The 26,301-nt window shown below is 40.9% G+C and overlaps 1 protein-coding gene across 1 annotated transcript in view; it reads left to right on the forward strand.

Moving 5' to 3' along the window:
* sfl (N-deacetylase and N-sulfotransferase sfl) overlaps window positions 1-26,301 on the forward strand; it is a 622,535-nt gene that overhangs the window by 222,773 nt on the left and 373,461 nt on the right. The gene's annotated exons all lie outside the window — the stretch shown is intronic.

Below are 26,301 nucleotides of genomic sequence, written 5' to 3' on the forward strand. Positions count from 1 at the left end.
GGTTCAAAATTTCTTTCGATTGTTACCCTTCGGATTTATCCCCTCCCCCTCCTCTGAGCCCTTTTTCGTTTTCTATCGGCTTTGCTTCATTTGTCACAATTCTTTTCAGCCCTTCTCTTGCTCTTTTATGTCCGTTCACACGTATTCTCCAGACTCATGGATGTTCTGAGCCCACTCTCTTCTTCTCTGCCACTCTTGTAAGTCTGCGGTAAATTCATGTCGCGGATTGAGAGGGAAAAATGCTTTCATTCCTCTCCTACGCCCATCGGTAATTACGTGACTATAATCTTACTTTAGTGCAATCATTTTAGCCTCGAACATTATCCTTTGATATATCTTTCCTTCTTATCATTCAAATAGCGCTAGTTACGGAAATTAAGAGGAAATGTTAAAGAGCTATTTTTCTTTGGCGCTTACGTCGCCTTCACTTCATGGTTTTATCTTTTTTCTTTCCATTGTTCAACCTAGAAAGGATTTCGGCTTAATGCATTTGAGCTCTTGGAGGAAATATTTAAAAGTCGTTTGCCCTGAGGCTCTTCCCGTTTCGTCGAATGATACACCCCATGCAGCGAGACAATTGTTTAGTAGCTTACTTGAAGATTCAGTTCTTTTATATTCGCCATTGCTCCCAAGGACCTTAGAACTCTGCTCCTCTCCCCTTTTATGTAAAAAAAAGTGTGCCATCGAACAAGGTTTTGTCTCTAGGGAAAGTAATGGGTGAGAAAACAATTTGAAGCTAGCGGCCCTTGCCTCAAGTTTTGACGGCTTCGATGTTTCTTTCCTTTTTTCTCTCCGCTCTTTCCGTGTTAAATCGCACGCGCTGTGCTTTTGTTTCCGGAGCGCGCGGACGCCGGCGGTGCGGCACTTCTGTTGCTCAAATGACGCGGCTCTAAAGGGTAGTAGTACTCCGTGCCCTCGTTTAAAATGGTAATAATGCCACTATCTCCCGCCGCCATTTCCTCTCTTTCCTTTGTTCGCCGCACTTTTGATTATTATCCGCAATTGCCTTTTCCTCTCCTCACTCTCCTCATCCCCCACCCTCTCTCTCTCTCATGTATAATTCCCACCACTGCCCCTGGTCGTTCCGCTCAATCTTTTGCGCCCTGCTGTCGTCGCCCTTTGTCCTTTCCCTTTCATCGCCCTCCCTTCCCCCCATCTTCTTCCTTCTCTTAATTTCTTTCCCTCCTCCTAATCCAATCCCAGTCTCTTTGTGCCGTGTACTCAACCGGCCCCTGAGGGTCTCAGCCGTGTCGTCTTTTAAGTCTTCTCCGGTGCCTCTGCTTGTTTTGTCCTTCTCCGCTCTGTTACTTCACTGCGGGTGTAATTTTTCGAGGCTTGATTCCGTGAAAACAAAGTCTTCAAATAGGTATTTTTCTTTGTTGCACTCAACGCATATTTATTACGGATCTAATTCGAGCTTGAGGAGATGATTCATAAGTTGGACGAAAAACCATTCTGTTAATGTTTTACTCTTCCTTTCTTTTGGCCATTTCACGCAGTCACTTCACTTTCTCGTATTTTCTGAGAAGAAGAATTTCTTCCTCAAGAATAGTGGAGGATGTGGTTGTTCTTTTTTTTTTTTTTTTGAAATTGAATAATAACAATAATATGTGGTCCAGGAAACTCATGAAGGAGAATTTACTTAGATGCCCATGGATGCAAGTGAGGCTAACAACGATATGACATGATTCCCACGCTTTACGTGATTAGACACAAAATCTCTAAACGCAGAGTATTAGCATGCGATCCCATAATTTCAAAATTCCCCTAATTAATTTGTAGTGTGAGTGGAAAATTAAGAAAACAAACCATAGGTTCCTTAATGCATAAACACCCAACTTCTTTTCTGTGCTGTAAAAGGAGTTTGTTTTGTATCCATTGATAAGTAGGTTCCCATTATATGTCTGGTCAAAGTTTTTTCATGTAATTATTCTCGTACATATACGGGTTGAGGTAGGTTGTGGATGGACATAAGCGTTTTATGATTTCGTGGTTTATTTTTTCTCATCGAAATAATTTGTATTCTTCGTAGAAGGATGTATTCTTGGTCTGTGACATTTTTTCATATTCTTTTTGTAATTTACGCTCTTGGTCACTCTGGTTTCTCAATAGCAAATAGACTCCACTATTGGGCTTTTATTGTCAATTGCTTATGATTTCTTTTTTTCCGCAGGTCATAATCTTTGTTTTTTCGTTAATTTAATTCAAGTGATACTTCTTCATCGCCTTCTTAAAGTCAACTGGCATCCTCTTTGGATAGGTACGCTTCATCTCTGCCATCTAACTACCGATGTCTACCCTTAGCGTACTTAGATGCATTTTTCTTTTAATTTACATTTAATTTAATAAATTATTATTATTATCGGTAATCTACTGGTTAGAGTAGTTTTTTTGATGGACTTAAGCTATCAAAAGAGATAGCGACAATTCTTTTGCCTCTCTTAATAAAACACAACCCGACATTCTGCTGCACGATAAGCCCCTCTTCATTTCCGTATCGCGCGTTTTCTTAACATCCTGGTGATGATAAATTTTGTCGTGTACATCTATGGAGAGAGGAATGTTATGCATGAAGGTAGCTGGATAAATAGAAGAGGGATGTTAAGTGGTGGAATAGATGCAGGCAGAAAATATGCAGAATTGAGGATGCGTGTATTTGTGTTAACGGTGCGGTGCTGTATCGAGTTAGTTGAGGTTTTGAATGTTGAGTTTTGAGTATAATTTCCATCCGAATTCTGCATCAATCAGTCGACTAACATTAATAGCATTGACGTATTTCAGCAGTGAAGTGACATCATCGTATGTGGTTTGCATCACTTCTATACTATTTTCACACCAATATTAATGTGAAAGGTTTATTCTTAACCACGAGTACTTTCGCGTCTGATATTTGTTGATCCTGGCTCACAATCCCCGAGCCATTTCACCCTGACATATTTTTTTCGACATGTTCCTCAGGAAAATTTTTCGCATGGTTTCTTGTCTCTTTTCCTCTCGTCTCCTCCCATCAAACCCCCCGCTCCCTCCCTCCCATCTGACCCCCTCGCGAACCGCTGCGGTTGGCACCCCGAGCCCACACCCTCAGCCCACGCATTAATGGCGGTAACCCTGTCCCCTTTACTTCCTTTTGTCCCCCCCCCCGGGGCTTTTTAAGGTGTCCCCGAGAGTGGCCGGGCCCGGACTCGGGCATTTGTCGACCCTTCGTGCCGCCAGACCCTTGTTCCCACAATGCCCTCCCGTCCCTCCCGCCCATTTTGGGTCCACCCCTTAATTTCGCTGCCGTTCTTCGCAGTCAAGTTTCTTCACACACGGCGTCGCCTCGCGTCCGTTCCTCCTCGTGTGCGCTCAATCCTTCCTTTCCTTTGGTGCCCTCATCCCCCCGATCATTCCCTCTCATCCGCCTCGATCCCTCTTCCCGAATCGTTAGTTAAAAAGAAAAATATGCCCTTATAAGATCGAGAGCGGGCTCGAACGGCCTTGAGCTCCATGTTTCGACCACGCTGTCAAAGGAAGAACTCGGGGGTGTCCTCTGTCGGCAAATGCTCACATATGCACCGCATTCACGTCTCTCCTTTGGGCAGAGCTATTTTTTGGCAATTTATGTAAACCACTGTAGTTATCACTAAGGCCAAGGAAAACTACTCTTTTTACTACTGCTGCTGTGTGGATGGCTATGGTTTAAACTAAACTGTGGAAACTGATGGTTGAAATATTCATGACTTCGTGTCCTACCAGGTTATAGACGGTTCCTAACGCCTATTCTCCCCTCAGCCTAAGCCAGTATGAAGTAATTATCTTGTTTGTCATGCAATATAATCTCTTTCAGTTCTTCACAGATCCTACCTACCGCCATGCCGTCTAAAATGCCTGCTCTCTTCCCACCTCTCCTCCACCCAGCCAACATTCTGCCCTCCATCCATCACGACCATCATCATCTCAACCCCTCTCAATATTTTTTCCATCCACTATATCTCTTCTTTTGATTCCACCCACCTTATCCTCCTTTATACTACCAAATTTCAAGTTTATCGTTATTTTTGCCTTGTCTATTCTTCTCTAATACCATTCCCTGCGTCCTAGGCTATTAAAGCCTCCTATATCCTAGACAACATCGATCTCATTGATTCTTCCTCCCCTAGATGGAGTTTTTCCTTGTCGTGGGAATACATAATTATTCCTTAAAATAATATCTCGATTAAGCTTGCCTGAGGAGAAACGGACGTGGATGTGAGACAAGATTTTTGTTGACACTTAAAAATGTCGAAAATACTTACTCCATTTAGGTCGCCGGCCACCTCCAAACTCGGCGAGAGGGATGTTAAAATATGAATGAAAACATAATGAGACAATATTGTTTGGCGTTTATTTTGAGTCAGAATAGAATGAAGCACACCCATTTATTTGGCGTCAAAGATGTCGAGGAGAATAATTTTTCGGCAAAGGGCACTTGGTATTGGGCATATGAATATTATATTCGGGTTACGTTCTTTATTCAAGTAAATTTTTCTAAGTTCTCACACATTTTAAGATATTGTAATAATAGTGTTACATTATGATTGCTCTTTGATACAATATAGAATTGTATTAAACCTTGTTCATCGATATGAAGAGGTGAGATAATTATTACCTAAACGCCGTTGAATCCGTCCATGCTTACTAGATATAAGAAAGCTCACTTGCAAAATGGTTACTCTAATTATTTGATTTTATTGAAGGAAATTGTTAAACGGTTAATGCCCGTGTTTTCGCGTGTCACTACTTTATCTCGTGTAACCGTTCATGTTTGATTGACAAACAAGAAAACCTCCTCGAATGCTCTCGCGGTGGGAACACAATCAGAGGTGCTCGCAGATGCACGGTGTTGGCCAAGGTCGTAAAATATACGGATGTCTCCGCAACACCAGATCTAACTTTTCGTAACCGCGAGTAGATGCATGTAACGAGTTCGCTGCTGTCTCGGAGTCACTGGCATTTGTTGAATGCATAATTTAAAACACGGCGACGAAAAGGGAACGTATTGTTCCTCATCAACTAGTCCCTGTACTGAATAATTGTCGAACATTCGAGAGCCTCTTCTCAAATAATCACGAATTTTGGAATGAAAAAAATGTAGAGCAATGCGGCTCGATTCTTGTAACAGTGACAATGGGGCAGAAAGCGTGAAGGCACAATTTCAAGGACTTACCTTTCTGGGGAAGGGCGCAATGGAAACTCGAAGACGGTGGGCTAAATGTAAAAAATTGTATTCCAGTGCAAAGGAATCAATCGTGCGATCTCACTTGTTACATTACGAGGAAATAATCTGAGTCCCAAATTACAGCAGTAGAGCCATAAAAAAATGACGGAATAAAAAAAGAAGCATGATCAACGATGGATTCAATGAATGTTACTCCTCTTCGTTACTCGAGTAAATAAAAACCTCCTTTACCATGTTATTTCCTATACCCTCATTTCATGGCTGGCGTCTTAAAAAAATATTCCCAAATGCTCTTGTGGCATCTTGCAGACGGTTGTTAAAAATTTGGATGCTGGAATTTCTCAATGGTTTCCACATCCTAGGTGCTGCCGGCAACAACTACAAATGAATACTGGTCTCTTCAATGGTGTTTTGCAAATTTTCAGCGCAATGCTTGGCGTTGTGGGAGAAGGCAGCCGAAACACACGCGCACACACACACAGAGTGAGAAGAAGAGCTCTCCGTCATTCGCACGTAAACTTAAAAAGTCTTCTTTTGAATCTCCAATCCTCACTTTTCTCCACCCAACTCCCTTATCCCCTTTCAGTCTTAGTAAATCCTCTTTAAAAGGCCGCTTAGATTTATTCTGGACTCCAATCTTCATCTTTTTTCGACGCAAAATCCTCCTCGTGAGAGAAAATGTGACGGAGAGGGCTGAGGCGAAGAGAAAGGCGATCTTTCCTTTCCCCCTCACCTCTTATATTTTTTCTCGTGTAAAGAGTAAATACTCCTGGTTGAGTGGTTCGGAACGCCGTCCATCAATGCGATTTTGTGCAAGACCTACTACTTTCATACTGAGGAAGTATATTTTCTATGCTCCTGAAATCGAAAAAAATGTCTATGGATTTAATTGTGCCGATCGAGGGAAATTTGGTTCAATTGTTCCACTTGATTCGGAATGTGCCAATCAGAGATTCAGGTGTGATGTGGTGGAATCGTCCCACATTGACAGAAACAGAGAAAAGCACTTAAAAATAAAAAGAGACATTTCAGGCTTGATATGGTGGAATATCATGAAAAATTAAAAATAGACAATTTTTCACAAAATAAGATTTAATGCGACCTGTTTCAATGTAACTCGATCATCATCGGGTGACAGTCATCACTCTAGAGTCCAGTATATAGATTCAATAGTAAGTAAGGGGAGGGTAGTGGAAAAGAGGGTAAGAGGGAGGAAAGGTGGAAGGCAGCGTGAGTGACTTTGAGTGGGGGAGGGGGTGGTTAAGACAAGGGGACAGGTGCAAAGTCCTTCAAAGTCCGGAAGGAGCGTCGTAGCTTGTTGGAGGGGGTTTTCCCGTTACTAAAATCCAAAGGGGTGCGGGTCCCACGGTGCGGCTCCATACTCTTAGGTCGATGGAGAAAGAGGGTGAGGTCGGGGCTTTTCCTCCCCGTGGTCGGTGACTGGGCGTATGGTCCCAATGTATAAAGAAGCACTGTGCAAAAAGGGTAAAACCGGTAATTAGGAATTTGGGATCACTTGTACTAGGGCGATTCGAAAAGTAAGGTCCCTTATTTTTTTTCCTGAAAAGTCAAATTTATTCTCAACTTTGCGTACATCGTTGGAAAGGTTGAGCATTTAGCTTTTTTTCTACCTATTCGGCGGGAGAAAGCTACGACGCCGGTATTAAAAAGCTGGTTAAAAGTTTGCAAAAAGTGATTGATCGTCAAGGCAACTATGGAGAAAAATATCTAAATGCCCAGCCTTTCCAATGATGTACACAAAATTGAGAAGAATTTGATTTTTCATGAAAAAAATAGATCTTTGTTTTCGAATCGCCCTCGTATATTATGGTTCCAGGGGGCACGCCCTATCTCAGACAAGCAGAAGTTTTTCTACACGTATCAAGGAACGTAGGAAAGGCCATATTACAGGTTATACTACTTCTTCATCTGTCAAATATCTTCTATATTCCAATCATTTCTGTAATTTCGGCTTCAGAGCACTCCACAACTTGGAAAAAGGACAGACACTAGATGCCCTGGAATAACTCGAAATCGTGCATCGCAAGGACTTGGAGCTCATCAATGAAGTCCAATTTTTATCATCATTCTCCCCCCTCCACTACATCACCTCCTCACGATGAACATGTGATAAGTGATCCCTTGTCCCTACTCAAAGGAATTTTCCTCCCCTACCCTCGGGTTTCCTGTGCACACGAATATCAGGCTTTCCCGACCGGGGTGGGAAGCCCCGACTCCCCACCCTCTTTCTTAACGGACCAGGAGGGGGCGGTTCTACACCGCGGGACACCCCACCCCCTCTCATCGGCAATTTGAAAGTGAAGGAAATCCCTCCTCCAACCTTCCGCAAATCCTCGTTAGGGTTGAATAAATCATCAATTCAGTGTGCATTAACATGCAATAATTTCAGTGTTAAAATCATTCCCCTTGATCCCGGTCAAGGTGAATGATTTTTTCGACCTGAAATTGTTACATTGTAATATTTATGTATATAGTTACTATAAAGCCGAAAATTTCGAGTGTTTTTCTCTTTTTCGGAAGGTGTCCTCGTGGATAGTTGGATTTGAATCATTCGTCTTTCTCTCTCATCATAACGAGCATTTTTTGTCGTGGTAACTTTTCCACCTGCAGTTTTTCTATACTTATTGAAGCGCTGGTGCATATGAATATTTTTTCTTAAATTTAGGTTCCTACGCACTAAATTTAAAATATCATTTTCCGCTATACCTTATTGTCCTCGAATCAGAAGCTATTGTTTATTTTATATTTATTTATTCAGTATTAGTCCGAAAACAGCACATTATGTCCTTTACATCGAACTATTAACAACGATAACAATGGTCACATTTACAAACACCCAAGCCCTAGATGGAGGGAAACTCACCCAGGCGGGAATCGAACCCGCGACCCTTGGAATGGCAGACGAGGACGTTACCCCGCCGCCACCGTGGTCGGCTAAATCGGTCGTATTGTGGTAGAATGCCCTGTAATGGGAAATGGATCTCTAATGTTTTTAATGAAATTTAAAGAATAGCATGGTAGAGCACAAGAAGTATGATTGGGAAGAAGGTTAATGACCAAGTATTGGTTATTAATATAAAATAGTGAAATAGACGGCTGTATCTGTGTCATTTTCGCGTTCAGAAACACAAAAGTTGAAGAAACTCACTCGTTGGTTGGTTTTTGCTGTCACCCCCACCTTCTTCAGTGGAAGGAAGGTGGGGACTCCGAAGAAGTTGATTTTGCCACCGAAAATGATAATCAACCCACACCTAAGCAAGTGGTGTAATTGATATGCTCAGCAATAACTATTATTCATCGTTTAACTTTGCTTTCCCATAAAATTTCAATTTCAATCACATGAAGTGCAGATCCACCCCATTTTTCTGCATTTATTTACGCGGCTCAAAATCATATCGGAACGCCAGGCACATTGTGTGACCAACGGTGATACAAGATCGGCTTAAAATTTCATTTTAAAATGTGAAATCAAAATTTTGAAACATGTATATGGACAGATTTCCTGTTAAAAATATTTATTCCTAAACTGGAGCAATTTATAATAATTGCTTGGTAATTAAAATGGACCAAATATAAATTGCAATATTTCAATGGTCATCATTTATAATTATTTGGGCAAACCATCCTTTTTCGTCACTGTGACTTCAAATACCGCATTCGGTAAGCTTATGTTTGAGCTCACAGTCTCTCGTGTATGATATATTCGTCGTGGATTAATATCTGTAATTGATTTGTGGGTATTTATACGTTCTCATCTGGTTAGCTTTTCCAGGACGAGAAACATTGATGTTTGCCTTTCCTTTGTTCGAGTCACTTCTGGAAAGAAAGATAACGCTTGTAGTAAAAGGTATTTCAGGACTTGTCTAAGATTTGAAACAAGGTATGAAAATTACCTTGATGGTGTAGGAAAGAGAAAATATAACTTCTTAGCATTTTTCCTTGTAATTTCACTTGTTTGTAAGATGTTGCTTTGAAATGAAATCATGTGTGTAACATCCTTGAGAAAATACATGCACATTTGAAACGAAGCGTGCTACACCTGCCACCTCCTTGATGCTGATTGTTCCGCTTGAGGTGACGATCGAGCTGCGTACTCGAGGAGCTTCGAGTGAACTTGTCGTAAGAGGGTGAAATGTCAGCCTCAGTCGCCGTGCCCTCCTTCCTGCCTGGAACGGTGAGGTTTCTCGATTCAGGGCCTTGGCGACGAGTCGAGGAGACCATCAGGGTCTTGCGCGACATGGAGCAACATGATTTCGGGGGAGAGGAACTCTTTGTCATCAAAACGGCTTGATTTCATTTCACCCTCAAAGAAACATTCTGGTATCATGCGCAATCATGGAAGAGGGAGAAATTTCATTTCTCATCCCTCGACCTCTCTCCGTCCGTCCTTTCTTCATCATGCGATATTAACGGAAACACTTATCTCTCCCTACGCCATTTTTTAAACTCTCTCGTCCTCTTTTATAACTCTCATTTATATGCGGCCTTTAATATTTAGGTTTTCGGTGACTCCTTGCAACTCGCATGTAGGAATTTTCGCCGCCTGTTTGTGAATATTATATATTACTTCAATTCTTCGATGTTCGTAACTGCCTTCATGAAGTCGAGAAAATATGTTTATACTTCCCCTCTCCCCCCTTACCGAACGTTCTCCCATGTTTTATGGTCTTCAACAGACCTAGCTATTAGTTATTATTTCTCCACCCACTTACTGTCTTTTTCATATTCCACCCGGAAAATTAATTTCGTTTCCCACCATATTTAAAAATCTTGTTTGTTGATCGTCCTCTGTTTTCAACTTATTTTGTCAGTGAATTTCTATGGTGAAGTTTGAAGAATAACTCTTTCGTTTGTTAGTTAGTCTATCGCCTGCATAACTTCAGCGATGACTCGCGCGTGTTATGAAAATCCAGGGGTACGAAAAACTATTGAATAGCCTGTAATTTATGCCATTCTTTTTAGCGTATCTGTCATCAGTTCTTCTTCCTCTTTGCCAATTTCTTTGGACTAGGCTGTTGTACAAATTTCCCTACTTTACGACCATTTTTCTATTAAATGCCGGCCAATTCTGTTCCCCAATTCACCTCTTTCAACTTAAATGTTTAACTTAGTTTTCTTACTTTTTAAGAATTTCATTATTTTTGCTTTCTTGTCATCTATCTTAATCTTATAGAATTCAGGAATATAGTATACTATGCAGAAATCTCAGCAAAAATTCCAATCCCTTGTCTCTCCGACTAACTAATAGTTGATCATATGTAGCTATGGCTTAATTAGCTTCATGTCAATTATAAGTCCCGCATGAAGATCACCTCTTGCCGCAACTGACATATATTCACCTAGGCTGTAAGTGTAGGTCACAAGTCTAGTCTACATAGACACCTAGTCTCTAAGTTGATCCGTTACTCCATGAATTATTGGTATTGGGTGTGTCGTCAAAGGGCGCGCATGGAAGGGTGGTTCCAGCTTGGATCGCTCCAGTTTTTGCGACGTGTGGCGCGGATTATGACAGGGTAGCGTGGCCTTGACCTGGACTCCCTCGGCCTCAAGGCGTTCGAGACTCCCTCCCGTTGCCCCTGCTCTCCTCAGTGGACCGCGTCCCCTTGCGAAGGATAAACACGCGAGCACCTCAAGATTTCTCGATCAGGCGCTGGAGCACCTCGCCAACTCAATCTATGGACTTCGGATTGGAGTGAGCGGTGCGCGGCTAGAGAAACCGCCCTGACGACGCACCAATGGCACGCCGCGGTCTGAGCACCGTCCAGTGTAATCGACAAGTCAGTAATGTCTCTCTGCAGCGTTAATTCATTTACTCCACTGAAATTGTCTCAGGAGCGTATCACTTCAAAGCGAAATTTTCACAGTGCAACATGATTTTATTAATCCGCTCGTCAAAGTTACCATTGTGGCATGTCGCACAGTTTATTTGAATATATTACATTGCTTACGTCGTCGAATTCATTCCCATTATTTTATTTATTATAAAAAAGACTGAAGAATAAATTGACAATGATAATTAAATTATAACTGCAAATTGGTATATCGGCCCTCGTACATGAAATTAAATGAAAAAATGCCTCCGCTTTCGGATGATTCTCATTTTGGTGTCTTCAGGTCATGAGTGAGAAGGTGTGTACATTTCGCTCACATCTTTTGCTTGGGAAAGCCTATCATAACCCTAGAAGGACTCTGATTGGATGCTGGTGGTCTCTCCATAAGTTACGGAAGGAATTCGTGAATCGCCACTTCTGTCCTGAAGACGCTGATAATACGGCTCTATAAACTGTCTTCGAAATAAAGTAACCCAATGCGGAAAGTCGCCCGTAATAGGGAGAGATTTAGCAATCGAAGGACCACCGGGGCATGGGAATCAGTTGCATACAGATTTCACAGCAAGAAACAGAGACGGGTGTAGACATTGCGGGTGGAGAAAACCCACTAAGGTGGGTTCCGATCCTGGGACTTCCGGTATAGTCTGGGACTTCCGGTATAGTCAAGGCGAGGACTCTACTGCGCCGCCACATCAACAAAAGCGAAGCCAAGTCAGAATGGCAGGAGCTGAGTAAATGGACTTTTTAAAAGTGACGGTATTCTTAATCATAGCGTTGCTAATTTCTTTTTAATCTTACGATTTTCCGCACTTTTAAATGAATCTGCCAAAAACCCGTGACGCGCACAGATGAGGCGTGGAAAGTTTTCCATGGAAAATCACAGTTTCACTTACTCAAGGAAATAACTTTTTTATCGTCGCACGGTTTTTAATATCCTCCATTATAATGTATGCTGAATAAAAATATTTTTAGTCGCAAAAATTTAAAAGAGTTTATGCGGCATAGCTGAACCAAGACGACGCAGATGAATTAATTTCTCAACGATCACGGATAAGCATTTTTATCGGAATTGGATTGTGAGGGGTTTTGTCGGGGAATTCTCGAAACATAAGCGCGTGGTCTTGCGCCTCGTATCCCCTAGTTTTCTCATTATCCTTTTGCGAATGTTTTCCCGAGTGATTGTGGCACATAAGAAAAGTAATTTTATCCTTAGTCGTGTTTTCCCCGTGGAGTTGGGAAAATATTAAACGTTGCCCGACACTTCCAAGCTCTCCCAATCTTTACCATCGACAATGTCATTAGTTATGACAACTGGAGAATGTACTCTTTTCATTATTAAAAAATAATATTAACCATTATTTGCCTGCCCTTGCATTTTTTATTCATAAAGATTCCTGAAATCAAACGTAATTTCGGGAATTTCTATATAAGGACACATGAAGGTAAGAGTACAGATTTCCTTATTTCGCACTTATTTAAGTATGTTTGGGTACACGTCTCTGCCTTTTTTTCCTTTTTGAAATTCAGTTCAAATTTGTAATATCATTTTTTCGGATTCAAATGATGGAAAAACATTAATGCCTATATTTTGATGATTGAGACCATATAATGACCGCTTATTTGTTAAAATAATATGATAGGGAAATATTTTAGTTGCCGTCATGTCGTGAGGCATAACCTTTTCGTTCTTTTTGGTCATATTCTCACATGGGTTGCTTATCCCGCTTGAAATCACAATAATTACGGAAAACGTGAAAATTTCAGTGAAAAGAGATTATAAATGAATCATCCTTTCTCTTTCGGTGAAGGGCGTAACATAATTTGGGCAGGCGTATTAGCATTAATTTATTTGCGACGAACTAAATCCAGTCATTTCGTACGCAGTAATTGTGCCAGTAATTATCTCTAGTCTTTATTTTCGCCTGAATCAACATCATTCTAGCCGGGGGCGAGTCATTAGCGCTGCGAGGCCGTCCCTCATTTCGTATTTTTTCCCGCCGATGCGGTCGCCTCGGGTTTCCTCTCCAAGTTGGGCGCAGCGGCCGATGGAGGAGGTTGGGCTTAAGAGGCTGAAATAATATCCATCTCTTACATGTAGTGTTGAGTCTCCCTTTCGGGATATAAATCTTCCTCTCCAACCCACCAGTCTCCATTCTCGCGCTCATTTTAATGCGAACAGGGCTCGAGGGTCGAAGGACCGGGAATTGATCCTCGTCCGAGGCAGTCAAACACTACGTCTCCCGTCCCACTGACCCCTTAGCAACGCCGGAAAAGAAAAAAAAATATTATTTCAATGGAGCCGTATGCATCCAAGTGGGATCCTTGCTGCTCATCGCTCTGGAGATGTATTTATCTTAAGATACTAAACTCGTTCCAATGTCAAGAGATGATGACAGCTTCTTCGACGTACGTATGTTTTAATATGGAAACTCGGAGAAAAAGCAGCGGTGGAACAGAGCCGTCGCTCGAGACGCCTTCCGTGATTTCATATTCGGTTCCAATAAATAGCTTAAATTACCCAACACGCCAAACCCGAATGAATTTGATTTGGACTAAACCGTTGTACTTCAGTCCTTGCTGACTTTAATCTCTCCCCCCCCCCCACAACATTCCCTTCTGTTCAACATTGTGGTCTGGACTCAGAGTGCCCCCCTCCCCCCGTTATTAAATCCATCCCGCCCCAAATTTGACATCGGTTAGGATTTAGAGCACTTACATATGTGTATCAATTACGCTAACTGCATTTGCTATCGTACATTCAGTTTTATTGACTTAAAGTTAACCCTGATAGCTCTCCTCGAAAATCTTATTTTATTTAAACTCTCTATTTATTATCATCTTAATTTATCTCATCCGAAGCGTTCGTATTCCATGATTCCTACTGCCTATATCTTCCACCACTCTCTTTTATAATTTCTTGTATGTCCAGTGTATTTGTCCTTTCACATACTATGCTTTGCAGTTGTTTTTTTTCCTTTCTCACTCTTCTTAGGCAATCCGTACATCATACTAGAGCCGATACGTTTCCGCTGCTTTTAGTGTTTTCTGTGCCATCACATTCATAGCGACACTTACCCCCAAGTGTCTTGATGGAGTTTTTCCTCTCGCACAGCGAACGCCTTAGGTCTCCGCTTATTCACATTATTTCTGTAATTTTTACTCGTTTTATTTTTAGTCTCATTAAATATTCTTAGTTTTGTTTTTTTAACGCAAGCTAACTTTCCCTCATCTTTATCTTCTTTGAGTTAACAATCACCTTTTTCACATTTTTCGCCTTTCAGACGCAAAATGTTCTTTTATCCTTCATCGTAACCTGAACGTTTGGTAACCACCGCTATTGAGTAATCAACCCGAAGGTTAGTTTGGATTGGATGAGGGCAGGGTAGGGTTTTGTGTGCTAACCCTTTGGACGTAAGGAACGCCTGTTCAGAGTGGGCAAAGGGAAAGTTCTTTTCCGAACGCCTTCTACATTTTCCCTCAAACGCCTTGGCCTTTGAAAGCTTATTCCACTTGGTTTTCAGCCGAGTATCTTCTAACTAAAACCGCAGAGTTTTTAGCACGGGACCTGCCCAAGTAAACACTCTGCTCGTATAGAAAAGACATGGCCTTTTTTCTACTCTTATTATAATTACCTCATTATTGTCCCCTTTAAACGTGGAACATATCTGGGATTTTCAATAAGCTTTGTCCTAGATAGTAGTAATATTGAAATGGGCCTGAATATTTTCCCTCAAGGTAGTAATAGGTGTATCTTTCTTGAGTAATTGGTTGCCTACGGTAGCCAATGGGGCATTTTGTATCATTAGCGAGAGATTATTGGTGCTTTCTCTGTCATCAATTCCCTCCTAATGTGGCATTTAGCTTAGCTTTCCTCTTCCTAGAAAACCCCATGACTTTTGTCCTATATAGATTTATTATCATCCCATACCTATCGCTCTGACTAGTGAATGCACTCAACTGAGTTTACAACCCCTTGGCTGAGTGACAAACTAAAGCTTGTTCATCCACTGACCTAACTGATTTTTGTATTTAAGTTTGTACAACCTTGTGCTCATTTATTCTCCACCGACTAACGTCCCTGTCTCCAGTTCTTCCCATGTCTCTTTGACCATCTCCAAAACACATAAACTTCGCAAATGATAAGATTCCAAAAGGGGATACAAATATAAAAAACGTATCGCTCATAAAAATAAAAAGGTGAAGAAAGTTCGTAGGGAAACAGCAGTTGTAATGCATACAATCAGCGCATTGAAATAATAGCAATTGTCTATGTTGAATTTGAAAATTTTATTTAAATAAATAGCTATAGTTTTAGAAAAATAGCTGTTCCTTAAGAATTATGGCAATCAATTTGTAAGGATCCAGAGGATATTTATTTGGCCCTACCTCGTAACATGATTAGCGTTTTTTCCTCGTGGCTTGCCATGGTTACTTTTTTAGTTTAGATATGGATATCCAATGCGGAAAAGCACGTGATGAAGTCACTCTTTTTTTTCTTTTCTCTTTGTTTTCCTGGTTGAATTTGAAAATTTACTATAAAATCCCTGAAAATGTGAAGTACGACTATTTTTTTTGCGGAACAGCGGTAAGGTAAACTCGAGTGAATCGTCCATGGAACATGGTTATCGACGTATGCGTAGTTTGGCGCCACAAATGGTCTGAATTTTTGAGTGCAAGTTCATTTATTTACCCGGGAGCAAGCGCGCTCCTCCACCGAGCCTACTACTCATTACGCAGAAGCACAATGCTTGGGCATCATCGATTATTTTTTTCCCCAGCGAGGCGAATTTCAAGCAGCCATCCCTCATTCAGATGGAGTTGCCGAGAGTAATCAAGCCTCTGAAAATAAAAGGAGGGCGACGAAGAGGCAGGGTGGGGGCGGATTCTGGAGGAAGGGGGCGAAGAGGTGTAGGGCGGGGGCGGATTGTGGAGGAAGGGGGCGAAGAGGTGTAGGGCGGGGGCGGATGGTGGAGGAAGGGGGCGAAGAGGTGTAGGGCGGGGGCGGATTGGAGAGGAAGGGGGCGAAGAGGAATCGTTGTTTACTTGCAACTGTGACGAAATACAGGGCGGAAACAAAAGACGACGCATCTTCCTGCCCCGGGTAAGAATAGACGTGCTTTAAATGGATGCTACCACTGCCGCCATGTTCTTTTGTTGCACCGAGCGGGGATGCCGTGTGTATTCAATAATTCATCCGGCCTCTCGCGTAGCTCTCGCATGCTTTTTACTGCTGCTTGAATAATATGGTGCACCACTCACTACTGACAGTATGTATCGGAAGGTATGCTGTGTGTTTGCTCTCTCGCTTTTTCTTACCCCGGAGCCAAATTCATCCCGTGGTGCCTGCTCATGATCAACGGTGAATATTTTACACAAGTAATGCCGGCGCACCACTGTTCTTGCGCGTCGCATTCGTCTACATAGACTTATTATTTCTGCGGAGCAGTGCTGTGAGTTGATTCGATGAATATGTTTCAATGGAAATAAAATAATCTTAACTCTACACTTCGAATGAATATTGCCGTGGTTGGTTGGATTCCCGAACAATTTTTGTTGGGACTGGACTTTTCCGTATTGTAGGAAGTGGTCAGTGAGCCCCGGGGGAGAAATATGGAAACTGCATTCCCCATTCAAAGGAGCATTTTTTATTTTTATGGTATCGTACATATATATGTCGAAGTTGTTGATTTTCGTCTAACAATCGGGGCGAAAAGTGCTTTGGATTGAAAATCACACCTGGGAAATCATCCTAAATCCACCGGGTTTCCTCTCATTCCGTTATATGTGGGTCGCGGTAGTCCAGGGGTAGAGCGTTGGACTACTGAGGGCCCGGGTTCGATTCCCAGACAAGACTCTCCGGGCACCTGCAGCTCCACCCAAGCTAAGTGTTTTTTCGGGTACCAGATCTTCCTGGGAAACCATCACCGGCACAGGGAAAGGAACTGTCCCCCCTACCCTGATGTGTGAATTTCCCACGCCGTCGGGCTTAATTCTGGATTAACTCTATCATCACCTACCAAACCGACCTTCGGGTTGATTTCTGTGTTTATTGGTATGTATATATATATATATATATATATATATATATATATATATATATATATATATATATATATATATATATATATATATATATATATATGTAAAATAGGAGGGCAAAAACTAGAGCAAGTGGAACAGTATAAGTATCTCAGAAGTGTTTTGGACCAACACGGTCAAAGTAGTAGGGACGTAAGGGTGTTAAGAAAAGACTCGTAAAAAATTTGATATGGAGCGTAGCTATGTACGGCGCGGAAACGTGGTCATTGAAACAGGAGGATAGACGTAGACTGGAGGCTTTTGAAATGTGGGTGTGGAGAAGAATGGAGAAGGTGAAATGGACAGAGAAGAAAACAAACGAGGAAGTACTTGGTATGGTGGGCGAAGAGAGGGGTTTGTTGGGAGCAATCTTATGGAGGCAGGAAAAGTGGATGAAGGGGGTATTGACCGGCAGCGGGATGTTGAAGACTGTAATTGAGGGGAGAATGTTAGGCAAACCAGGAAAGGGAAGGAACAGCAAAGGGATGTTGGACGGAATGAAGGGAGGAAGAAAGTACTCAAGAGATAAAGAGGAACCTAATATAGAGTAGGAGACTGTATTTTGTGTTTTGTTAGGAGTCCTAAAATGTTTAACTGTTAGCTGTATCCATCCAAAAACCTACCTTAACCGGTAGATTACCTAATAATAATATGTATATGGTATATATATATATATATATATATATATATATATATATGTATATATATATATATATATATATAAAGATATATTCCTGCTGAAGTGGTTGAGGATTTCCATTCCAATTTCGGATTTCCTGATTCTTTTTTCTTCCTCCCTCTCCCTTATCGCTTTCCCTCGTGAACCTTTCCCCTCACCCACACCTCCTTTCTCTCGCCCACTTCTTAATATATTTCAATGCCCCACACACATACACGTTGAGAATGGGCGGCTGAATTGAATTCATCTCTATCATGACCATCACCACAGCTATCGACCCGAAGGTAGGTTTGATAGGTGACGGTAGTGCTCACCAAGTCCTAAGCCCTCCCTATACGGTGAGAGATGCTCACACATCAGGATAGGCGGGTCAGGCGCTTTCCCTGTGTTTGCCTTTGGTTTCCGAGGAAGTTCACACTGTTTGGGTGAAACTGAGGATGCCCAGAGGTGGCACCCGCAATTGAACCCGGACACTCCGGTCACTAGCCCAGTGCTTCAACCGCTGGACCACTAAAGCACCCGATACCTATAGTTTATTCAATGTATGCCGGCCCAAGTGCTGTCCTCGCCTATCAATTCAGAAGTCGTGGGTTCGATTCCTGCCTAGGTGGGTTTTTCTCCATCTAATGCTTCGAGGTTTTTCATTGTTTGTTTTATTTTATATTTATATCATTGTTTAAAGTCTGATTTAAAGGCCAAAATGCTGTTTTCGGATAAATGCAAAATCATCAAATGTCCGAATACATTTTATGTGATCGTGAGATATTTTCGTTCAATATCATCGGCATAATACTCAATGAAATTAAAGATTTTAATATTAAATGTAGCGTATAAATATTTTTCTCAAACCCCTATTTCTCAAACCGTGTTTTCTAAGGAAAATAGATTTTAGCGACAGAATCAATGATAATCCTAACTTATTCAGTAGTAAATCTTTGATTTGATAAATTATAGAACTTCATTTCGCTATTGAAATTTTATATCTTACATAGCGTACACATAATTAATATTAGAAATATCCATAGTGTCACAATTATGGGAAAGAGTTCATGTGAAAAATAAAACGTGTGAAGAGGACCAATTGTCTTATTTTCTCATGAATGTTTTTTTCTACTTTTCATGAATATGCACCAATTGAGATGTAGCGCGTAAAGCTTGAAGCCTCGTATTGCATAATACTCTTTTCATGGGCGTGTTTTCCACATATTGTTTTTCAAATTTAAAGTGTGATGCGTAAAATTAGATATGAAACAACTTCATCGACTTTTTTGATGATCAGAAATAATTCGATGCGATACTTTCAAAATTATAATCGAATGGTTTCGATGTGTGTACATGCCCCCCATTCCTAGCACTCATGCGTACGTCACCTCCCTCCCCTGCTTTCGTCAGAGGTCAAAGTGCGTCGTGCAGTCTCCCCTCCCGCCTCCCAATCCTTCATTCCTCCCTCCATCCCCCCCCCAACACCTCCACTCGCCCCTCTCCCAACGGGCCACCTTAACAACCCACTTCCCCCATTTCCTCCTCAACCCACTAAACCGTGATCCCGCGAACTCCTGCTCGAGCAACCATTTGAACCCAAGCACTGTCGTGAGTAAGTGCTCGGTGCAACGGATGGTTAATGTTTTGTAGAAGGGCGTGCGTGCCATATCCATGCGTCGCTTCGCGGGGATGAGTGCCGATAATCGTCGTAATAAGCAAAAAGGCCCTGGAGCGATGAGGATGTAGGCCTTGAGCCTTCGGGCCGAGTCGGAATGCCCCTCCCAAATCCATCGTGCCATCAAACCAAGAAAGATGAGCATTCTATCAGGATAGAAATATTTCAAAATGAAAGGTTGATTGGTCTTGGTTTCAATATACTGTGTATTACTATTTAAACACCATAATGAATCCAGTGCCTGTGGTCCATATGGAACCATTTAACTTAATTTTTTTTGTTTTTGAGCAGAGAAAAAGTTTTTCAGCTGAAATGCATAAAACGGATTTATTGTCAGTAATATTTCCAAATATTCATCAATTAGCATATATATATATATATATATATATATATATATATATATATATATATATATATATATATATATATATATATATATATATCTGCAGGTGTAAGTATAATGCAGTAATAAACTTAATTAAATGCATTGTGGATTCTTGATAAAGAAGTTCAATGCGTCGAGCAGTGCCACGCGATAATTCTTTCCTATTCAATTTGAGTAGTTGAATGCATTTCATGGAAAATGGAATCATTATTTTTTAATAGTTTATTTCTAATCAACAAACCCACTCAGCTTTATACAAACTTTCCAATGGCAATGCATGTTTTATTCAATTAATCGAAAAGCATCCAAACTCACTTAAAGCAATTTAAATAGTGTGTGTTTCATTTGCTCCATTGAAATGGGTTGACAAGCAAAAAAACATATGTTTTCATCAGTAGTATATTGAGATTTTGGAATTGATGAAACTTTATTTTTTTATATTTTTAATCATTATTTCTCGCGTTCATAGAAACGAAAAACTTTGTTTTCGAATGCCATTAATGGTAACTGTAGCAGTGTTCATATTTATTTCCTATCTTATGGTGAAATGCCTATCCCGTGGACTACAACCGTGACGTGGTGGAAGAGGTCGTGCAATATGATGACCCCATGACCCCTAAGGCTGTGCGAATGGGAGTAATGATCATTATCCCTTGTAGGGTCGCCTATGCTCAGATACGTCTAAGGGCAGGAGCCAGGGGAAAGTTTGTTCGCGCGGCATCTGTTCCGCTGTGCGGCGGATGCAATAGCATCTGATGTCCTGGCAAATACGGGGCTGTATCCCGCCCGACAGCGGTGGATGCATGGCATCCGAGGTCGGCCCTCAAAAAAACCGTTGCTAAGCGAAATCACAGCATTTGCCAAGAGGAGGATCGAACAAGTTAGGATAAGGAATTTGATTGCTGGGACGATGTTGATGCGGTGTTCGATGCAGTAAATTAGGTCAGATTAATGAATTGTTAGAGGAAATTGGCCGGATAGGGGACTTATATCAGCAATCTTAACGTGTCTCAAACTTTTTATGTGCAAGTTTTGGATGGATATACAGGATGGGCTGTGTTGTAAGTATGGGTAAAACTGCAATGTACATTATTAGGTGTAGACATTGATTCCATCTCCAGTTCTTTTCATGCCTCTTTTACCACTTCCTCCACGTATACGTTGAACAGCAGTCTCGTTACCCTGCGTACCAGTTTTCTTCATTTTTTAAATATTTTTTTTGTGTTCAATGCATGTCTTCCATGTTGTGCATGTCTACGGGTAATTTTTTTTATCATACCTTCTGTGACGAATTCACTTTCGTGGATATATTTTTTCTTAGTGCATTAACGTAAAGGTATTTCTACAAAAGAGATTATTAATTTCATGGGTCCACTGTGCTCTAACATGGTACTTTCTAAGTATTTTACGTTTTCTGTTTTCAAGATACCTTTCATATGAATTAATGCGCCTGTAGGAAGGGGACAGTAATGCGACCTTATTTGTCAATGATGTAAGAGAAAATATTATGAGTTCATGGATTTTGTTGTAAATTGTTCAATTGATGGAGAAGTGCTTGCTTAATGCCGATTTGAGAATTCCTCTTAAGGAACTTGTGATGCATGCATCCTGATGGCATATTTTTACATTCGAAGTCCGTTTCGTCATGATCGTGTTCGTTGGTCATGGTACTTCGTTTCCAATTTAATTCGGTAAATGCTGCAATCTGCGCTGCGCTCTGACATGGTACATTCTGAGCATTTTACGTTTTCTGTTTTCAAGATAATGGCTTCGATCTTCCTGTTTTATAATCTACGGTGAATTATTGCATTAATGCTTCATACCAAACTTAGAACTGCACGTTTTATTTTAATTAAAGGAAACTACATAGAACATAAGGACTGTGCGTATTCATTTTTCAACATACTGAATATACTCTTTGAAATATGTCAGTTATTAATTCTCTTTTTCTATGAAATCACTGTTTTTGTTCGTGATATAGAACTACATTGTGGGCCTTCATTGATTGGCTATTGTATGGGAGCTGGACAGAGCGATGCGCATGCGGGATACGTTCGAATACGACCGCTCTGGGTTCTAATTAAAATGGCGTAGTTTTTGAAGGCGAAATCAAACGAGCTCAATAGAAAAAAATATTTTCCTCTTCTACATCTCGCCTGATGTCATTCGTTTATAACTGTCGAGCCAATTGCGTTTTTTTAATGTCGTATACTTCCTTTTCCAACGAAATACGAATGCGAATCCAATCCCTTCCTACCATTATTCACTTGGATAAAAATAATGTAGTCAATATATTTTACCAAAAATACATAAAAAGGTGTTCGTATGGTATTTTACAAGTTGTAGTTTATAATGCTAAATGTTGGGTAAATCGAAGTTTTGTGCATATTCTTCGTAATGGGCGATCGTTAGTCGTTTCCTGTTGGTTGCTTAAGTTGGTAGTGCGCTCCTTACGATGTGACCCCCGCACCCAGCTATGGTATTATGTGTGGGAAAGAGGGGGATGTGGATTCTGGCATAAAAGAAAGAGGAAGAGGGGGAGGTGAGGGAAAGAAGGAAAAGGGTTGTGGCGGAATAAGAGGGAGAAAGGAAAGGATTTGATGGGGTTCAAAAAAATGAATCGAGAGATATTTCGCACTCCCAGTTCATTTAACCTTAATCCAGGGTCTTTCGTTTCCTCCCCGTCCTTCATCGCACCCCCATCCCTCCCCTCCCTTCTCCGTTATCTCTCTCGCCCCCTCCCCGCCTCGCCTTCCCCCTTCTTATTTTCGTTTTGTCCTCACCTCCTCCCTCACCCTCTCGTCATCCAAGCACCACGCCCACCCTCCCTCCGTGCCTCTCTTCACACCCTCTTCCCAGTTTGCATCCACACATCTCCCTCCTCTATCCCTGATTTATTTCCCTCTTCCATTATTATGCTAATGGTTCCGCAGACCGAGGGAAACCTCGACTGGTGCTATCCCGCTCGGGAATTCAAAGACGTGCGCCCAATTGAATTGAGGGAAAATGGGAATTAATCTGCAGGAGGCGCTAGGTTTTATTCTTTTATTAATATTTTACTTTTTTAGCTTCCCTCCCATCCTAACCACGTGCGTCGGTGGAGGGAGCTCTCGTGCTTCGGAGTGATTGCTTTTGACTCAAAAATCTAGATTGTTCAAGTGATCCGTGCGATTTTGTATATTTCTTTTGACGCATGCCTTCGCGGGTGGGGATGGATAATCTTTGATGAAGGAGCTAGTTCCGTGCCACCTTCGAGATTATCATTAGTAAGGGAAATATTCCCACGAATGCGGGAAAATGTGTTCTTGTTCCCCCCACGTCGTGGAGAGCGTCCTCATTCGGAAGACGTGGAGTCGTGACATTTTCGAAAAGCACACAATGCCTTGAAAGCTGAGTGGATCCGTACCTAGTTTCTGCCTTCTGAAGATAAATCGCAAATGGTTTTAATGCGGTAATATCTCCTTCAAAGACCTTTGAAATTCTATTAGGATTAGCTGATATGCTTCCATTGAATTTAGTAACTTTTGCTTAGTTAATATAAGACCGCAGAGTCGTACCAGCAAGTTACTATGACATTATTTTTTGCCTGATTTTTTTACTTATTTGAAGAAGTCTTCGAATAAAAAGCAATTTTTTGCGCCAATTAAAACCAAGCGAAAAGAAAACCAAAAACTTCAGCAGGAGTGAAAATATTTCTATATAGACTACCCTAACGCGGTAGATTAATGATAATAATATAGTATTTCTATATAGACTACCCTAACGCGGTAGATTAATGATAATAATATTTCCTACTTTAAGATTTGGTACGTGGATTTCGAGTACATAATTCCATTGATTATATTATGAGCCACACTAATGTAGTTAATCACGCGTACCTAGAGTTTAGCAATTGTCGCAACTGCGAAGAGATATGTTTTTGCTCTGTTGTTTAAAGGAGAAGACACTTCCCTCCTATTCTATAGAATTCTATATCGGGGCGAATCCCATTCTACATGAAATGAAACGAATTTGAATATTCAAAGTTCTGCCTAATTTTCGTAAAAAAAGCACTTGTGTTTAGATGGCAGCTCTTACTTAGGACTATTACGCTTATTTCTGATTCTGAATGTTAGAGCTACGCTTGGGCTCGTTACTTGAATGTCTTTTTCGACGCCGAAGTTTTGGGGTCATTTCGAAGTTTCAGCAGAGAAACGACGAGTTCTGATTGCCGGTCGTCCAAGGACGAAACGGGCCCATGTCTCCCCATTGGGTGGACCCCCATTATTGAATTCCCCGGGAGCCGTTTAGTTTCCTCTTAACTTACAGTGATGCAAATGGCGGAAGTCGCGCAGCATTTGTTGCATGAGCAGAAATGGGGCCGAAAGTAGACGTAAAAATCATCCGGTGACTCCGAGATCAAGATGGGAAGGAGCAGACGGAAAGCAAGGCCGTTGGAGTGCAGGGAAAAATAATCCGCTCTTCGCCGTCACAATCTACGTGATCAAAAAAAAAGCAAAATCTCTTTCTCTCTCCCGTCTCTCACGTGCCTCCCGAGTTGTGCGGGGGTGGAATGAGTATTGGTATCTTCCAAGAATGGAAGGAGTGCTTTATTTTTATCTATTTCGGCCGAATTCATGATGCGATTTGCGGATTATAATGAATTCCCTCGAGAACAGATGTTTTTATTTTTGGGGACATGAAATGAGTTTGCCTATTTTATTGTCGCCTAAGTGTATCCAATTCTTGGAATCTCCCTGTTCTCCTCTTTCAATTTCGAACTGTCTTAATCCCCTTCCCCGTCCCATGGCCGTTTCCCTTTCCATGTAGTCAAAGGAAATGAATTCCCTATGCGAGGCCGAGCTTCAGTCGAAAGACATATGCTCACGAGTCATTATGAATTTTCGTGCCATCGCCAAGGGCAAGATAATTTTGCAAGTACCGGTCGTGAATGTACGTTATATGGCTTCATAAAGCATCTTCGTCTACAACATCGCTGCAAGCATGCTTCTTTATCTATATTCGTCATAAATTCTTGATTTTAGAATTATCACGTTCGGTGGTTTTTAAATGCCTTTTTTTTAAGGATATTTTTTTGGCTGGTTACACAATCACATGTGATCATTATCTTAACTTTAAAGTACCAAATTAGGACTAAGTCTCTCTTAATTTATATTAAAATCCTTTGTGCTAAAAATTAAGTAGAATCGTTGAATAATATTCCAAATTATCTATATATGTTCGTAGCCGTCATGCTATTGCATTTATTGTTTGTTTGAAAAGTGCATTTTAAAGAAAGTTAAAGGTGAAAATGAATGTTAGACTGCATATTTCTCTCTAAGGTTGCACGTATTGCACGCTCTGTCGTTCCAAAGTTTCTCGGATAAAATAATGCTCCTAACATAATTCCTGTACACACAGAGTCTCTCCGATCAGGAGTTCATTCAGCGGATCAATTTTTCGCTATGGGTCGTAAGGGTGGCAGGAGCCGATGATGGATTACTACTGTATTTAATTAAATGCCCACGCTCCCATTAAACCTTTCCTCTTATTGTAGACCTAAAATGTATATTTGAGTCCTGTAATTTTAAAATACTTAAAATTTGGATTCCTGATTCAAATATAATCTCCTTAACTATTCTCATTCTACCCAATTGTATAATTGTTACTCTGAGGACATTCAACTAACTGGTAGGTAGATGTTTTTCACTCCGAGGAATCTTGGAGAACCTGAGCTTCACTAAATCTTTCTTCTATCGGAAAGAAAATAATGAAGACGTTAAATCATAAACGAATAGCATTTTTATCAGAAACGAAAAATATTTAATGCACAAAACCGTAAAAAATGTGAAAGTTAAATGTTATCCAAGGAATATTGATAGAAATGAGCTCTTACGGCTAGTAATATATAATAAATGTGAAACTCCAATAGCCGTAAACAGTTTACCTTTCTAAACAAAGTAAAAATGAAATTAGTTGGCTAGCGCCACAAGTCAAGAAGGGGTAAAAGGTAAAAAAGGATAATGAGGTAGGTAAAAGGATAAGAAAGATGTCTTTAAGAGGATAAGAAAGGTGTCTTTTTTACCTTTTACCCCTTTTACTTACCTCATTATCCTTTTTTACCTTTTACCCCTTCTTGACTTGTGGCGCTAGCCAACTAATTTCATTTTTACTTTGTTTAGAAAGGTAAACTGTTTACGGCTATTGGAGTTTCACATTTATTATATGTTATCCAAGGATGTAGAGAAAAGCCCATGGTCATTTTTGCCTCAGGTCAGAGAAAAATTTCAATTGCTTATTCTTTAAAAGCAGAAAAAGGCAGAATTTTTACATGTGTCTTAAAGAAGTCCAATATCCTAAATTGTTTCTTTCCGAGCGTCCACAACAAAACAAAGTCTCCCTTACATCTGCAGACTTAACCCATGAGTGACCGACGCTGTCCCAGAAAGGATAGAAAAACAGCTGCGAAATATG

The sequence above is a fragment of the Hetaerina americana genome, unplaced genomic scaffold, assembly GCF_022747635.1.
Source record: "Hetaerina americana unplaced genomic scaffold, ioHetAmer1.1.p SCAF_19, whole genome shotgun sequence".
In the NCBI taxonomy this organism is placed as follows: Eukaryota; Metazoa; Arthropoda; class Insecta; order Odonata; family Calopterygidae; genus Hetaerina; species Hetaerina americana.